The sequence below is a fragment of the Pleurodeles waltl genome, chromosome 10 (assembly GCF_031143425.1).
Source record: "Pleurodeles waltl isolate 20211129_DDA chromosome 10, aPleWal1.hap1.20221129, whole genome shotgun sequence".
Taxonomy (NCBI): domain Eukaryota; kingdom Metazoa; phylum Chordata; class Amphibia; order Caudata; family Salamandridae; genus Pleurodeles; species Pleurodeles waltl.
In genome coordinates, this window is record NC_090449.1 from 843,004,492 (window position 1) to 843,021,061 (window position 16,570).

Consider the following 16,570-nt stretch of genomic DNA (forward strand, 5'->3'; position numbering starts at 1 on the left):
ACTAGTGCGTGTTTGGTATTCCTAAAGATATATTTAGAATATGGTATGGGATTGTCAGTAGATGTGAGTAGAGTTGTCGGGTCTAGGTTTCCCAAAATTGCTTTTTCCACTTCAAGCCATCATGGAATGTAGTTTATTGGGGGTGAGAGCCAATATGTGCCTTGTTTGGCAAGAAAAGCTGATTGGGATTTTTTTTAATGAGGCAGGTTGAGGCCACCCAGGTTTTGTGGGGAGTCTTAATTTGTGTAAGGCTATTCTAGGCTTCTTTCTTTGCCATATAAAGTTATTAATCATGTTATCTAGTTTATGTTGGAAGTCATTGGTGAGTGATAAAGGGAGCATACTTATTAGGTAGTTAACCACGGGGGATATCATAATTTTTATTGTTGCGATGCGACCCCACCAGGTAATACATTTTGGTGACCAGCCTTCTAATAAATGTTTGATTTTTTGAAGGGTTAGGTGCTCGTTATGATTCAGAGTGTCAACTAAATCCGACCCAAACTCTATTCCTAAGTACTTTATGTAGTTCGGTTGCCGGATTAATCCTGAATCTCCTATCAAGTTTTAGAGCCTAACGGGTTCAGTGATTTCACCTCGGATTTGTAATGGTTTGAGTGCTAGTAGGAAAAGGGAGGACGAAATTGGACAACCCGGTCTTGTCCCCTTTTCAAGGTTAAAAGGCATGGATGCCAGGCAATTTACGGAGATAGATGCTCTGGCGTTACTATACATGGGCATGATAATTATTATGAAGTTATCTCCAAGGTTAAAAGATCTAAGGGACTGTTCTAAGAATGTCCAAGAGACTTTATCAAAAGCCTTGTCGGCGTCCAAGGCTATAGCTACGGATGCCGAGGATAAATTCCTGGCTCGGTCTATGACATGGCATAATAGGTGAGTATTATCATTGGCCATCCTGTTATTTAAAAACCCTACCTGGGAATTATTAATTAGTTTTGGTAGGTAAAGATTAAGGTGGTCATTATGACCCTGGCGGTCTTCTGACAGCCAGGGTTAATGTGGCGGTATCACCGCCAACAGGCTGGTGATACTGAACGCCAAATTCTGACCATGCCAGTGATCCCTCCCATAGACAGCCAATGTACCACACCAACCGCAAGCACAGTAGGATCACTGAACACGGTGGTAGCCATCTACAGGCAGGCGGAAGACAAGGATCCACCCACAAAATTATGACATAGCACACCGTCATGATTTCCGGGGCGGTAGCAACGATACCAAAAACCTGGCAGAAACAGATCATTTAAAAGGAGACACTCACCTCCAGGGGCACACAGGAGTCCGCCATGGAACCTGAACTGCAAGTATTCCCGATGCTGTGGCCGTCCTAGAGCACCAACGAAGATGACAACGGTGAGTACAGCCACCTAGCACATAAAGATGGGAGGGAGAGAGAGAGACACACACACGCACAACACACACCATACAAACACCACACACCCAGTAACACATGCACAGGAACAAACAGCAACAGAACCTTGGAGTAAATAAAAGCAGGACACATACACAGTTCCAACCACTGTATTCCTTTTGTATGAATATGGAAAATGCAAAAACATGCACAACTGCAGAAATAAAGAAATGCAGGCCCAAAGGCCAGTCCAAAGTCACTAATGACCACAGGGCAAAGTCCAAGCCCCACCTTGACTCCTGACAACATCGGGACTCCACTGTTCAGGTGCATCATGTTGGAAATGGGCAGGCACTTCAGGGGGTGAGGGGGTGACGTGGGTTGGGATTGCAACTCATTGTGAGGGGGCTCATAGCCTACTGGTTCTGGAGGGGTCTTCCTGCCCACAGGATGAGAAGGGGGCTGGCGGCCCACTGGTTCTGGAGGGGGATGGCTGCCCACAGGATGAGGAGGGGGCTGGCTGGCACAGGATGAGGAGGGGGCTGGCTGCCCACTGGTTCTGGAGGGGGCTGGCTGCCCACAGGTTAAGGAGGGGGCTGGCTACCACAGGATGGGAGGGGGCTGACTAACAACTGGTTCTGGAGGGGGCTGGCTGCCCACAGGATGAAGAGGGGACTGGCAGCCCAATGGTTCTGGAGGGGGATGGCTGCCCGCAGGATGAGGAGGGGACTGGCTGCCCACTGGTTACTGATGGTGCCCCTTGGCCTCTGGTTCCGGATGCTGCTCCTTGGCCTCTGGTTCCAGATGCTGCTCCATGGTCCCTATATTGTGGGCCTCCTGATCCAGGGATATCTGTAGGGGGCTCCTTGTCCAGAGATTCCTGGGGCTCCTCCCTGTCCAGGCATTTCTGGGGTACTTCCTTGTCCAGGGATTCCTGTGGGGCCTCCTACTCCGGGACGTCTGAGGTGCCTCCTTGGCCTTGGATGTCTGGGGCTCCTCCTTGGCCTTGGATGTCTGGGGGGCCTCCCTGGCTTTGAATTTCTTGGGTTCCTCCTTGACCTTGGATGTCTGGGGGGCCTCCTTCGCCTTTGATTTCTTGGGCTCCTCCTTGGCCTTGGATGTCTGGGGGGTCTCCTTTGCCTTTGATTTCTTGGGCTCCTCCTTGGCCTTGGATGTCTGGGGGCCTCCTTGGCCTTTGAATTCTTGTGCTCCTCCTTGGCCTTTGATTTTTGTGGGGCCTCCTTGGGCATGTATCTCGTTGGGGCCTCCGTTGCCCTGGGTTTTGGAGGTGGCCCCATGGTCTTGCCAGCCTGTTTGGGACGGGGCGGCACTTTAGCCCTCGTTTTGGGGTGGGAGGAGTGTCTTTGGTGCGGGGGCTGGCTTCTCATTCATGTGCCCCTTATTGGCAGCTGGAGACTTTGGGGTGGAGCTGTGTCAGACTGGGTGCTTGAGGTACTGGGCTGGGGTGGTGTGACCTTCCTCTTATGGGCAAGACAGCCATGGGGGTGGGGGAGGGAAGAGGTAAAGGCGGGCAAAGAAAAGCTTCTTAGGAACAATGGGGCGGGATGAGAGTTAGGAGTGGAGGTAGAGGGAGTTATTGGAGGAGGAGGTGTGCTGGACTTGGGTGCTGGTGCATGGACAGTGTGCGTGTGTGAGGTGCATGGCTGTTGGGAATCTGACTGCAAGAGGTTTGTGTGTTACTGGAGGGGGGGCAGACAGGGTGGGAGAAGAGAAACGATGTGTGGATGGATGTTGTGGTGGTGTCTGCAAGTGAGGTGGATGTGCTGCATGTGGTGGTGGTGACTGCGCATGTGGTGTGTGGGGTGTATGTCTGCGGGTCTGCTGTTGTAGTGTCTGTGGGCAAAGCTGTGCAGGTGGCAGGATCTGGGAATGTTGATGCAGTGCATGCAAGTGTGAGCGAGGATGTGACTGTAAGAGAGGAGGGGGAGTCAGTGGAGATAGTGGATGATGTTGTGTGTGCATCTGGGTGTTGGCTATGTGAGTGCTTGTGGACTGAACTGTGCTGCCTGTGTTTGTCTGTGCGAGTCTTGAGTGCTGTTTTAGGTGCATGCTTGTCAGAATGTGTATGTGGGATGGGTTGGGGGTAAGGAGACTGGGACTGGGTAGTGGTAGTAAAAGGTGGGACGAATGAAACAGGGACACTGGCTGCCGTCAGTGAAGAGACCAGAGCCTGAAACGATCTCTGTAGGGCCGCTAGCCCACCGTGGATGCCCTCCAGGAAGGCACTGCATTGGTGCTTCTGGGAGGCCAGCCCCTGGATGGCATTCACAATGGTTGACTGCCCTATAGAGATGGATCTCAGGAGGTCAATAGCCTCCTCACTGAAGGCAGCAGGGCTGACTGGGGCAGGGCCTGAGGTGCCTGGGGCGAAGGAGATGCCCACCCTCCTGGGTGAGCGGGCATGGGCAACTCGGTGGGGGGCTACTGAGAGGGCAGTGCTGGTACAGGGTGGAGGTAGAACCTGTAGGTGGGGTGGTCCCAGAGGGGTCCGCCACCACCAGAGAGCTCCCATCGGAGGATGATTCAGTCAGTGGTGTCACCTCCTGTCTCTGCATGGTGCTCCCCTCGCCCTCCGCCCCACTGGTCCCCTCGGCGTTGGTGGACTCTGCCTTCTGGGTCCCGTGGGCTGCAGCTCCCTCACTCGCCGATGCCCCTGCTCCTTCGCCAGATGATGCTAATGCACACATGGACAGGATGACAGAAGGAGAGAGAGGGGAGAGAGAGAGAAAGGGAGCACAGGGTCAATCTCAGCACAGATGGCAGACACATCACTGTCACGCACTGAGACTGCGAATGGGCAGATATGGACCACACTGGCATACCATTGGCTAAGTACCAGAGCAGGTAGGAGGCAAACACTGCCAGCCACACACCAACTGGGACCAGCTTAGCCTTGCCTGACATGGGACGTCACCTACCTAGGTATCTAATACATGCTTTCAACCCTATTATCCTGAGCTGGACCATGCAGCAATTTCTGAACTGGCATAGAGGGCATCCACTGACTAGTACCCTGCACCCAAAGCCCATGCCAGGCAACAGAGATGGTTTACATACACACTGTACTCACCCCCTTGGTGGCTGCTGTGATGCCCTCAAGTGCCCATCCAGCTCTGGGTAGGCCACTGCCAGTATGCGGGCCATCAGGGGGGTCAGGTTCCGACGGGCTCCCCTCCCTCGTTGCGAGGCCGTCCCCAGCTGGGCCTCCGCGGTCTTCTGGGCCCAGCGTCTCAGGTCCTTCCGCCGTTTCCTGCAGTGAGTGCTCTGCCTGTTATAGACCTCCAGGTTCCGCACATTCATGGCAATGGCACCCCACAATCACTTCTTCTGATGGGCGCTGACCTGCAGAGGAAACACAGAAGGTGGGACACCATGAACCCGACAATCCAGCCTGCCACACACGTGGCCCACAAAAAGCACTTCCCCTCATCAGGCACACACATGAACCGTACCGCTGCCACCAGCTATTCCCCCCCATCTGACACATTGCCAGCACACACACACACCTCTCCATGCAGTCATGTTGCATGCAACATATCCATGGTGTACTCATCTGTTGGTTTGGAGGCCCATACAACTGGCCATACTGGGGTAGGGCCCCATCCACAAGGCACTCCAACTCCTCCGACGTGAAGACTGTGGCCCTTTCCCCTGTAGCCAAAGCCATAGCAAGTTCCAGACACAGGTCACAGCAGCACATACAGTGGAGATGTCATTCTGAGGAAAGTCAGGAATCAACTGAAGTGGTAGAAAGGAAATGACGGTCACATCTGCGGCGGTGAACACTGTCACTGCCGGCATTGATCATCATTGGTTCCCATCCTCCATGAAGGGCCATGTTTGCCCATAAGGAATTGCACGGTGATGCGGACCGTCTTTCGCCAGGACACCAACGCCAGGGGTGTGAGGTCACTTCCACCTGCCTCTGAAAACAGGACAAGCCGGTGCTATTTTCTAATGCTGGTACACATGTACAGATTAATAAGTGCGTCATTGTAGTAGAATATACTCACCTACACAGTTCAAGTGTCCAAAATACAAACATGCTCTGTGTACACTGTGTACACTGCTGTAGTGTGGTCATGGTTTCTGTTGACACTCCTTTTCTACATTTGGGTCCCTTCGGTACCAACCACTGTGGAGGAATAGGAGGAGGCAAACACCAGTGTACAGACCCCTTGTGGACATGGCTACAGTGGAAGACCGGCACATCATACTCACCTATTGTCTGGACAGGGTCACAATTACAGAGCTGTGTGCACAATTGGAGCCTGATCTGCTACCTGCTATCTGTAGCACCACAGCAATCCCCCCTCTTGTGCAGGTACTCTCGGTGCTCCATTTCCTGGAAACAGGTTCCTTCCAGGTGACAGTGGGCTTGGCTGCAGGGATGCCACAGCCAATGTTCTCTATTGTGCTTGCAAGGGTTTTGTCTGCCTTGCTCAAACACATGTGCAGCTACATCGCATTCCCCCAGGTAGATGACTTACCCACTTTGAAGGCTGGATTCTATGCAATGGGACATCTACCTCATGTTAATGATCTGGTGTACAGGAATCGGAAGAGCTTCCACTCACTCAATGTCCAGATGATGTGCCTGGCTTACCAGTACATCTTCCAAGTCACTGCCAAGTACCCAGGGTCGGAGCATTGATGCCTTTCTCCTGAGGAATAGCAGTGTCCCACAGCTGATGGCACAACTACAGAGGCACAGAGTGTGGTTTATAGGTGAGCCTGAGTCCCCACCCAATGTATGTCAGTGTATGCCTTCAGGAGTAATCCCTCCTGCCAATGTGCAAGGCTAATGTGTGTCCCTCACTTCTTGCAGGTGATTCCGGCTACCCAAACCTGTCCTGCCTCATGACCTCTGTTAGGAATCCGAGAACAGGGGCTGAAAATAGGTATAATGATGCCCATGGGCGTACCAGGAGGATTGTCAAAAGGACCTTCGGTCTCCTGAAGGCTAGGTTCAGGTGCCTCCATCTGACATGTGGATCCCTATGCTACTCCCCTGAGAAGGTCTGCAGAATCGTTGTTGTGTGCTGCATGTTGCACAATTTGGCCCTCAGACGGCATGTACCCTATCTGCAGGAGGAGGGGAGTGACAATGCAGCTGTGGCAGCAGTGGACACAGAGGACAGTGAAGACGGTGAGGATGTGGACAACAGGTCACATTTGATCCAGCAGTACTTCCAATTACACTCAGGTAAGACTGTTGAACTAAGCAAGACTACATTTTAGAGTTGTACTGTGTGACTGCAGCATGATTCCAGTCATTCCCTTTGCATCCCACCTGTCACCTATATCTTCCTTTATTGCAGATGTTGGTGTTGTTCCAATAGTGTACTGCTGTGATGTGTACAGACTGCTGAGACACATTTGTTGGATGGGTCAACATGTTACTAGACATTTACACAGGATCATGCAGTTCATTACATTGTACATTACCTGTAGATAAAGCACTATTACACAAGTTGTGTCCAAGGGTGTTTATTGAAAATAGTTCTACAATGGGAAGTGCAATAGAGTGGGGTGATGGTTGGGAACAGTCCAGGTATTGGTCCAGTCTGTTTATAGCACAGGTCCAGTGTCCAAGGGGGCATAGGAAGGGGAGCAATGGCTGTTCAAAGTGGACAAGGTGACACAGTGGAACACAAGGGGGACATTCAGGAGGGTCTCATTTCCTGGCGGTGGTCTTTGTCTTGGCAAGTGTCTCTGGTGTCTGTCTGGGTCGCAGGGAATGTTTGTGGGGTGGCTCCCCTTCTGCAGGGGGAGGGGTGCTGGTGGTCTGTGGCAGGACCTCCTGTTCACTAGCTGCAGCAGATGTGGAGGACTGGTCAGTTGACTGGCTACTGGAAGGGGCCCGCTGGTGTGATGTGTAGTCCCTCATGATGTTGGCCTTATCACCCAGCACCCCTGCTATGGAGACCATGGTGGTGTTGAGGGCCTGCAATTCTTTCCTGATCTCCTGGTGGTGTTCCTCCTCCAGCTGCTGGTTCTCCTGCATTATGTCTATCACCTGACCCATCTTGTCCTGGGATTTTCGGTAAGCCCCCAGACATTGGTGAGTGCCTCCTGGACAGTCGGTTCCCTGGGCCTGTCTTCCCCCTGGCGCACAGCTGTCCTCCGAGTGTCCCTGGTCCCCGGTGTCTGGTTCCCCTGAATTCTGTGCCCACTGCCACTGTCACCAGGACCCTCATTGTCTTGCCTGTGAGGTGTGGACTGGGGTCCCTGTACAGGTGGGCACACTGCTGATTGACGTGTCCTGGGGACAGAGGTTGGGGACACTGGGTGGCTTCTGTGGTGTTGGATACTGAGGGGGAGGCTCTGTGGTGGACTGGGTGTGTGCTTAGAGACTGACCAGTGGTCCCTGATGGGCCAGGGAGTTGATCTAGATCCAGAAGTCTAGAGCTGCTGTCATAACTGGGGGAATCTTGTGGTGGGGGACTGGGTAGCCTTGGCACCTCCTCGACACTGGCATTGGCTGGGGCATCTGTGGGGGGTGTAAGTGGTGTATTATGCTACATGTCTGTGACATATTCTACATCCCTAGCTTTCCTTATATCATTGCTGTAGACCTGCCACCTTTGTTTGTGTATGTTGATGTATTTTGGTATCGATAGTTCTCCATGCTGTGCATGCATTGGTGGTGGGTGTACATGCAGGGCTTGAAGGGATGTGCATGCAGTGGGTATGGCATGCAGGGCTTGGCATTTGGGTTAGTTAATTGTGATGGTGCACTGTACGGAATGGAGCGGAGTGATGTGTTTCAGGGTGAGGGTTGGAGGTGGCATGCAGGTATGGGGGGTGACAGGTAGTAAAATTGACTCACCAGTGTCCAGTCCTCCAGCAATTCTAGTGGGTCCCTCAGGATTGCCAAGACTTGCTCCTCCCATGCTATTAGCTGTGGGGGAGGAGGTGAGGGTCCACCTCCAGTCCTCTGAATGGCGAGCTGGTGCCTTGCTGCTATGGAACGTACCTTCCCCCATAAGTCATTCCACCTCTTCCTGATGTCATCCCTTGTTCGTGGATACTGTCCCACGGCGTTCACCTGGTCCACAATCCTCCACCATAGTTCCATCTTCTTAGAAATGGAGATGTGCTGGATCTGTGCTCCAAACAGCTGTGGCTCTACCCTGACTATTTCCTCAACCATGACCCGCAACTCCTCATCAGTGAAACTGAGTTGCTTTCGTGGGGACATGGGTGTTGTGTTGTGTGTGTGTTGTGCAGAGAGTGTAGGGTAATGTGGTGGGGGGTGGGGTATGTGGTGCTGTGCAGAGGGTGTAGGGTAATGTGGTGGGGTGTGTGGTGCATGATGGATGAATGGGTGGTTGTGGTGGGTGTGTGTGTGAAGTTGTCTCTGTGATTTGCGTGGCTAGCTATTGCGGTCTTGTCATGTTAGCAAAGGATTGTGGTTGAGTGTTTTATAGTGCTGTTGGTGGGTGTGTGTGGTGTGTTGGATTTTTGTTCTGGCCAATGTTGTCCTGTTTTGTCTTTTGGTGGCCTTATCTGCCGTGGACACAGTCAGCACGGTGGTATTTGGTTTTTACCGCCAATGTCATAATGAGGGCCTAAGTCTTTTGGCTAAAGTTTTTGCATAGATTTTACAGTCGGGATTTATTAGTCAGATTGATCTATAATTCTTTGGAAGTAAGAGATCCTTCCTGTCCTTGGGAATGACAATATCTTTTTACCGGCTGTACCAGAAATTTTCCCAGAGGAGGCATATGTATTGTATAGTTCTAATAGAGTGGGGTGAAGGGATTTTGTAAACGTTTTGTAAAATTTGGCATTGAAGCCATCGGGTCCCGGGCCTTATTATCTTTTAGTGTGTTAATGGCCTCAGTGATCTCATTTGTAGAGATCGGTTTGGCTAATACCTCTTTATCTTCTTCAGACAGTTTTGGGTTCTGTAATTTATTTAAACATTCTTTACATTGTTCGGCTGTCATTTGGTTATCCTCCGAGTATAGTTCCATATAAAATTGTCTAAATGTGTCTATAATTTTTTGAGGGTTGGTGTGGGTGGAGTTCAACTTATCTTTGATTGAATGTATGTTCTTTTGATTTTGTTTATGTTTAAGATATGATGCTAGCATTTTTCCTGCTTCGTTGGCTTCGCAAAGTTTAAGGTCTTTAAATGTATTAATACATATGCATGCTCGTTCGCTAAGTATTCTATTATATTCATATTTCTTTGCAGTACGTTTGGTGAGGATCTGGCAGCGTTTTGATATGGGAGGATTCTAAGAGCCCAATCTCGTGTTCCAATTCCCGTCAGGATTTATTTTTTGCCTTATTGATTCTAGTTTTCATTTCAATTAGTGTACCTCTTAAAGTTGCTTTAAGAGCGCCCCAAAAAGTTTGTATATGTACGTTCGGAGAGGAGTTATTTGTGAAAAAGTCGGAAATGGTCCATTCAATTCTCTTTATATTCTCTTGATCTTTTAAAATCTTGTTGTTGAAACGCCATTTTTTTATACAGATTCTAGAATTGGTCCCAGCTAGTAGAGTATTGATGCATGCATGGTCGGAAATTATTATTGGTGAAATATTTGTTTGCTTGAGCAGCATATCAGCCACTGATGCCTGCGTCCTGCGGTGTAGCAGTGGCCGCCACACATCTGGAGACCAACCAAGAAAAGGCCATGTTGGTTGCAGCCGTATGTGGGTGTGATGGACAAATATTTGGAATTTTGCTTTTGCACATGTCTATAATGTGTTGGGTGATGTAACCTTGAATTCTTGATGATTGTTTTACTTGCCACTTGATTCAATTATGTTGCATTTAGTGGGATTAAAGGATGCTTGATTTGGATAACTTGGCTATGCGTGTTTAATATTTGTGAGGGCAGTGCCATTCATCACTTACCTTGAAAAGTAATGGGTTGCTATGACGTTGTCTCCCCTCCACTGCTATGCCACTATCCCCAGGCTGTCGTTGAGGTGGCTCTTGCTCCTCATCCTCTGAATCTATGTCATCAATACTGCGATGTAGCCCACGCCTGGTTACAATATTATGTAAGATGGATTAAGATGTAGCCCACGCCTGGTTACAATATTATGTAAGATGGCCAGGCAGCCACAATTTTGCATGCAATCTCAGGGCCATGCTGGAGTGCACTTCCACTTTTGTGCAGGCAACAAAATCGTGATTTGAGCATGCCAGAGGTCCTTTTGATGATGGCTCTGGTGCACTGATGTACTAGGTTGTAGCACCTCTCTATCTGTTCTGCAGGGGCTAGGTATGGGGGTCAGTATCCATGGCTTCAAGGCATATGAACTTTCACCTGTGGCCCAAAAAAAATACAATTGTGAGCATGGCATTACCTGGTGATCCACAGACACATATATGCAATTTAGGTTTACAGCCACACATCACTTAGTAAATATCCATCATCAAACTCCCCATGTTCCAGGTGTTGGTGTATTCCACTGTGCCTGAAGATATATGCGTCATGTGTGCTCCCTGAGTATTTTGCGACTATATCTGTAATGACATTGTGGGCAGCGCATACCACCTGGATGTTCAGTGAATGAGTACTTTTCCTGTTGCGGAACACATATTCTAGATGTGCAGGAGGACAGATGAATACATTGTCCAATCCACACACCCTAATACATGGGGGAAGCTGGCTATGCTATAAAAGTTCACTTTGGTGGTGTGAATTTCCTCAACATTCCTGGGAAGTTAAACGTAGCTGGGCATGTGTGAGAGCATGGCATCTAGAAGAACCATCTGAAGAAATGTGACAAGGCACTTTGGGACACCCCACCAGCTACAACAATCACCTCCTGGTAGCTACCCTAGGCCAAAAGGTGCAGAGAGCACAATACTGCACATGTATGGGGATGAAGCATCTGCGCAGGGTACAACTTTCTAGCTGAGGTTTGAGCAATTCTATCAGCTATAAGATCACTGTTTTACTCAGCCTGTATTTCTAATATATTTCCTCCTTTGTCTGTTGAGATGCTGACTGCCTGGTTCTGTATATCCTCTCCTTTCTCTGCCTAATCCTCCTCTGCTGGGCAGCCTGGAATTGCCTCCTCGATGCAATTACATAGAGTGCTGCCATTGTGGAAAACCCTGATACATTCTAGTACTGGTTTCATAGTTTGAATCTATGTACTACCTGAATGGAATCAGTGCTAATCTCCATGTGCAAACTGGCCTTTTTTCACTTAGTCGCTAATTGCGAATGGCCTGTACATATGGGTCTGTAAGTCGTAAATTGCGATTTCCTATTTGCGATTCGCAAAATAAGTCACAATACTTTGTGAGTCGGTAATTGGTTGCATTGCTTGTTGAGATTAGTGAATGGAGTTTGTACATACTAAAATGCCATCTCCGAAGTCACAAATAGGTTTACAACCAAATACCAACTCACAAAACGTACGTACATGTGTTCCACAATGCTTTTGTTTTTCGATGACTCATTCGAAGACTACTACCGAGACGATGATTGGCTCTGGGAAAGACTTCAGAAGCCGAAAAGAGACCTTCCCTTACATTTTGACCGATCATGGCTCTCAGTCTTCTGCTGTTGGCTATGTAGAGCTTCACCTCACAGTTCTGGAAGGCCTTAGGGTTTTTCAAGGCACAGTCACTACAGGTTTTGGTGCGTGTCCCAACCTGAGGCCCCACAGGCAATCTGTCACATCAGGTTTAAGACCAAACAATATTAGATGCACTACCATGTTGTCTTCTGTCCAAGCAGGAGTGAATCATGGCAAAGTTTTGCTACTAATGCCAAACTGCACTCTGAGGTATGAGTTTAATCAACATTGGGCAGGGCAGAGAAAGGGGGTTATTAGACACTGCACTGGTGAGACAAGATCGATGTGTTATTTCTCAGAGATTTTCTCTTTACTCTCTGAATATTGTCTTAGGAGATGTGTCTCTTCCAATTTGGATATCCTGCTGAAATAAATTACAACTGTGATCATTTGGTCAATCTACTATATTCAATAACTTAGCGAATAATTCCTGTTAGCCTTGACTCACAATTCGCCAAATGTGTGTTTAATTTAGCATTCAACTCAAAACTTTCTCAACTTGTCTTCAGTTTAGCACTGGACTCAAAACTCACCAAACTTGTGTTCAATTTTGTTGTCTCTAGTCTACGATTAATCTGGCGACAAGCACTTGATTATTTTCTCTTGTGCTCACAACCTAAAAGCTTTTATTCATCTTGATTTACTTTTTTCTTTGTTCAGGTCTTTTGTTCAGGTGGCAATCAGCCAGCAAGATAAATTGTAGTTGGCAAATCCCTTAGAGTATGGACAGTGTTCTCAGGTAGGTTTCTGGATCGTTGTTGGGCAGGTAGCTCTTCTCTCCAAGAAAGCCAATTGCACAAACTGGGCGCAGCTGACATGGTGTGCCTTTTATAACCTTAAAAGCCAAAATGGACACCGAGATTTCCTAAACTCATGCGGCCTCACAGGGATGATCCAGAGTATTTCTCTGCTTCCGTGTGTAAACAGAGTGCTGAAATGAAGCACTCATAATGAGCATGCATTGATTCTGTAGATATTAATATTACCTAATGCTTATAAATATGATGCAAACAATCATATGGAAGCTTTTCTCAGAGGTGTTTTCCTTTCTTTCTACTTACCAGCATTTGCCTTCTCCATGCCCCGACTCTGTGTCCCCATTTCTCCTTGCATACTGCATTTTGAACATAATATTGAGATAAAAGTCCCACTTCAAGAGTCACAGAGACACATGATAACATAAAATTGATAGCTTGATGAAATAGCACTAGTATGGTTAGAATATTATCATCATCAGTTTTAAGTCACCTGATTTCATCAGAGGAAAAAGCTGTGGCTATTTACTCACTGGCAGAGGAAGGCCACAGGTTCAGGTAGTAGCTCTACCAATTTCTGGAAGGCTTACAAACATATCCTGGCTCCCCACCTCATGAAGGTTTATGCTTAGACTTTATGGTATGAAGAACTGCCAGCATAGATTCAAGAAGCAATTATATCCTGTTAGAAATGGGGTTTCTGGTTGCAAGGGTATGCACCTAAGCTAGGCAGAACCCACCACTCTAGTCAGGCTGAGTGAGTTACACACCAAAGATAACTAGTGCTCACCCTCGTAGCTTGGCACAGTGCAGTCAGGCTTATCTCCAGAGGTCATGTGTAAAGAGTTTGCGCAACACACTCATACCATGACACAATAAATACACCCCACAAAGAGACTCCACATAATAGTATATAAAAGTATGCTGTATTGTATATAAATCATAAAACAAATGTGAAACGAATCATAGATTACCTTGATCACTGGGCAATTGTTAGGCCATCATAGTTAGTGCAATACATTAAAACGTATAAGTTGCACTCGTCATGAAAAACACCCTTCCTGTGCATAACAGACAGATTCTGAAATATGCTTGCTATCCTGATAAGGCAAAAACGATTTACACCATAATATCAGATCATGAAATGCAGCAGTTAGTTTAGGGAGATAAAGCACATGAATCACAAAAGCATTACCATACATAAATCATCACTATGGTTCCCACATGTCATCAGCAATACCTGAGTTTTACAAACACATAGATACAGTGCACCTACAATTCTATTATAGGTCATGCAGTAATGTGAGCACCAACTGTGGGCTACAGGAGCATCTGCACTCCTACTGCAGTGAATATGGTAATCCTGAACAATTCTTGGAATGTGGCAAGTTTATGAGTGGGGGTATCTGTGGATGACTCACCCCGTGATGCTACCAATCCAAGGAACAAGTGCCCCCAAAGTAGGTTTATCCCGTTGAGAGGCACCAACCCTAGAGATTCGCGGGATGACCTTGCAGGAAAAGAAACAAGGCATCTGCCCGCCAGTGCGCAGAGCAGCTTCTAACCAGGGCAGACTCCCACTGCACAAAGCCGCTCTTGAAAGTATGCAGGACAGCTGGACCTCCTGGTCAGCCCCTCTGACACGCGAAATGCTGAGAGGCAGCTGCCCGCAAACTCGTGGCATGGTTGTTCTCTCTTCCCTTCCCGCTTGGCCACACTACCCAGCCCGTGCAAGAAATCACAGTTAGATGGTGCAGCAGCATTGGCAGTCGGGATACAGCTAAGCACACAAAGCGCAAGTCACGAAGGACGGCTGCCAATCCACAACTGCGCTCCAAAAGGTGGGACAGTACTTTTCCTTCGAAACGCACCAGCTTTGCAGAAAGGTCCCAACACCATATTCCAGCTGCGCTGAGAGGCCAGAGTGCTTAGTATGAGCTAGAAGTCCATGACAGGCTCACCTTTCACAGGCCTGTCGAGAGTGAAAAAATGGAGCACTCACCAACTGCTTATGTTTACCAGGGACGGGGCAACACTCAGCACTCATCCTGCGCTGGTCCCAGAGGCACACCTTAGTTACCAGCCAACAGATGAGGGCCACACTGCTAACTTCGACCTGGGGAGCAGCAAAGCAGCAATTACCACATACTAGAGAAATACATCTCTATCTACAAAGAAATAAGATCTGTCAGCCTCAGAACCCTACTGGCATAGGGACTGAGGGAGCAGAGGATGTAAGCCCCTGAAGAACACTTGCAGTTCGGGGCAAAGCAGGCAGGCCAACAATTTGGGGCATTAATGGCAGTTCCTACTGGCAGTCTCACAGGGTCTGGTGACCCACAGTAAAGGAGCAGCAGGGCAACAAGCAGAAAAGCAATCCAGATTAGTCATTTGTGCCACACAGCAGGAGACTGGGCAACAAAAGAAGAGCAGTCCAGATGAGTCCTTTCAGCAGTCCTTCTGACGGAGGTTCAGGCCCAGCTCCAAAAGTGCTCTGAAATCATGGGGCAAGAGCCCTTCTACTTATACTCAAAACATGCCTTTGTTCAGGGGTTAACTTCAAAAGGACACATATTGGTGAAGCATATTAGGGCATTAATGGCGGTTCCCACTGGCAGTCCCACAGGGTCTGGTGACCCACAGTCAAGGAGCAGCAGGGAAACAAGCAGAAAAGCAATTCAGATGAGTCATTCATGCCACCCAGCAGGAGGCAGGGCAACAAAAGAAGAGCAGTCCAGATGAGTCCTTTCAGCAGTCCAGCAGTCCTTCTGACAGAGGTTCAGGCACAGCTCCAAAACTGCTCTGAAATCATGGGGCAAGAGCCCTTCTACTTATACTCAAAACATGCCTTTGTTCAGGGGTTAAACTTCAAAGGGACCCTTTCTAGTGAAACACTACACCCTTTTATCACAGCCCTGTCTCCAGACATCAGTAAGGGGTAACCAGCCCATTGTGAAAGGGAAGGACACAGCCTATTGACATGCACAGTGTGAATAAGACTCCCTCTTCCCAGCCCAGGCTATCAGTATGAAGATTCTTCTCCTGTCACACCCAGCCCTTCCTGTGTTATGGCTTTCTGGAAAGTATGCACCAAGTGAAGCTGTTACCCTGCCCCAGACATGGACTGGTGTCAGGCTGTGAAGCAGTAGAGTTATACGCACAGTGAAATGGCCACTTTCTAAAAGTGGCATTTCTAAAATAGTAATAAAAAAATCCACCAACACCAGTAAGCATGATTTTTCACTACCATTCCAAACATGCCCACGCTACTCTTCATAGATCAGAAATGACCACATAGACTTATATATAGGAATTCCCAATACAAATCTATGAGAGGAGCAGCACTCACAGTAGTGAAAAATGAAATAGGCTGTTTGTCACTACTAGGACATGTAACACATAAAAATATATGTCCTACCTTTTACATATACAGTACCCTGACTATTATCTAGGGCCTACCTTACGGGTGACTTGGGTGTAGTAAAAAGGGAGTTTAGGCATTGGCAAGTAGTTTGACTTGCCAAGTCAATGTGGCAGTAAACTGTGTACCCAAGCACAGAAGTGCAGGCATGAGACAAGTTTCAAAGGCTACTTCTGTGGGTGGCGTAATCTGCACTGCAAGCCTACTAGTAGCATTTAATTTACAGGCCCTGTGTATATTGTATACCACTTTACAAGGGACTTACAGGTAAATTAAATAAGCCCAACAGGTGTAAGTCAATTATACCAAGTTTTAGGGGAGGGAGCACATACACTTTAGCACTGGTAAAGTGCCCAGAGTCCTAAAGCCAACAAACAGAGGGTTAGAAGAATAAGAGGCGAAAGGCACAAGGTTGGGGATAACCTTGCAGGAAGGGCC